The sequence below is a fragment of the Rhinopithecus bieti genome, unplaced genomic scaffold, assembly GCF_001698545.2.
Source record: "Rhinopithecus bieti isolate Rb0 unplaced genomic scaffold, ASM169854v2 scaffold_4781, whole genome shotgun sequence".
Taxonomy (NCBI): domain Eukaryota; kingdom Metazoa; phylum Chordata; class Mammalia; order Primates; family Cercopithecidae; genus Rhinopithecus; species Rhinopithecus bieti.
Genome location: NW_016805181.1, coordinates 4967658 through 4969304, shown reverse-complemented (window position 1 = coordinate 4969304; position 1647 = coordinate 4967658).

The following is a 1647-nucleotide window of genomic DNA, read 5'->3' as shown; positions in this document are numbered from 1 at the left end:
CGGGACGGGAAGAGGAGGAGGAGGAGACGCAGGAGGAGAAGGAGGAGGCGGAGGTGGGGACGGCGGCCGGGGCGCGCCCCGAGGCCGGGCTCCAGCCGGGCATGCTCCCCCTCCCCCTCAGCCTCCGCGCGCGCCGCCCGCCCGGCGAGAAAACTCGCCCCGAAAGCCGGGCAGCGCGCCGCCCCCCGAGAGAGACTACAACTCCCGGGAGAAAGTCGCCTGGGTCGTGTTCCCCGGGACCCCGACGGCTCCGACCCGGCTCGGAGGCTGCCTCGGCCCCCGTGCACCCCGGTCCGGCTCACCGGGGCCCCGCAGCCGCCGTCCGCTCCGCCATAGCCCCAGCCCCGCCGCCTCCGGCCGGTCCCTCCTCTCTCCCCTCCCCAGGCCGTCCCTCCGGGAGGTGGCAGCAGCGGAGGAGGGGACGGGCGGAGGGGGGGACGGGCGGAGGGGAGGGGTCCCCGCCCCCGGCCCGCCCGCTAGGCGGGGACGCGGCTCCGGCTGGTTCCCGGTCCCCCGAGGCCCAGGCGCAGCCAGAGGTGGGGACGCGGAGTCTGGCCAGGCACGTGGCCAGCCCACCAGCTGCTAGAGACCCCCTCATACAAATCTTGCCCCCGATCCAGTGGGTCTTAATCTGAGAACTCCAAAATAAAGCCTGGAGACAAATGGTGGGGAAGGTTTCCCCTAAATTTGGACATCTCCAGATTTACGACCTCCGCCGAATCCATGAGGCTTTTCCTCTCCAAGGAGCTCCTAAGTGGAGAATTTCCCAATAAAATCACCTAAACTGCGGTAAATAGGCTGTTCCCCGCGCCAGCATTTGAGAAAAGCTGCTCCCAGAATCTAAAGAAGTTGGGATGTTGGCAGGAGGGTGTGTCGCTGGGTGAGGAAGAGAAAGGTGGGCATCTGCCGTGCAGTCCTTGGTCTTTCTGGCAAGTGAGGCGCTCTCCCCCTAAATATCTCAGAGGGAGACAAATCAGCGGACTACCTTGCTTCCTTTGATGACCTGGAAAGGGTCTGCAGTCCCCCTTAAAGCCCAAGAATGTCTCCTCTTCCACGACAGCCCAGCCGTTTGTGGACACATACTGCTTACCTACCTGACTGCAGGACAAGGTCCTTCAAAGCTAGAACCCTGACTGCGCTCAGTGACCCCGCAGTGCTCCTCTGTCCATTTCAAACATCTGCGATGGAATGAGTGGATCTCGCTGGGGGTGGGGGCCACTTTGTCTACCCACACTGCCAGTCCCAGCCACATGCCTCCTCTCTTCCCTCAAAAAGCAACGTCTTCTTAGTCTGCTTCTTCAAGGGGAGAAGTCGTTTTTATTTATGGAAACGAACTCACTATATGGTAGAAAGAACAAGAGTATCAGAATTTGCACTTTGGATTTAGACTCCCCTCTGAGCAGCTGCACAAGGTGGAACAAAGCAATAACCCTTGCCGATCTGTTTTGTCCTCAGGAGAAATAGTGGAGGGAGAATGTATTAGATGAGGGGTTCTTAGCCTTGGCTTCATGAATAAGCTTAAGGATGTCAATGAAGCTTTTGACATGATCTCAACTTTTTTGTGAACATTTATGTATTTTACTGGGATGGGGTCCATAGAGTTATCAAGTTCTGTAAGGCCTCCAGATGGACCCCAATATGGCAGAA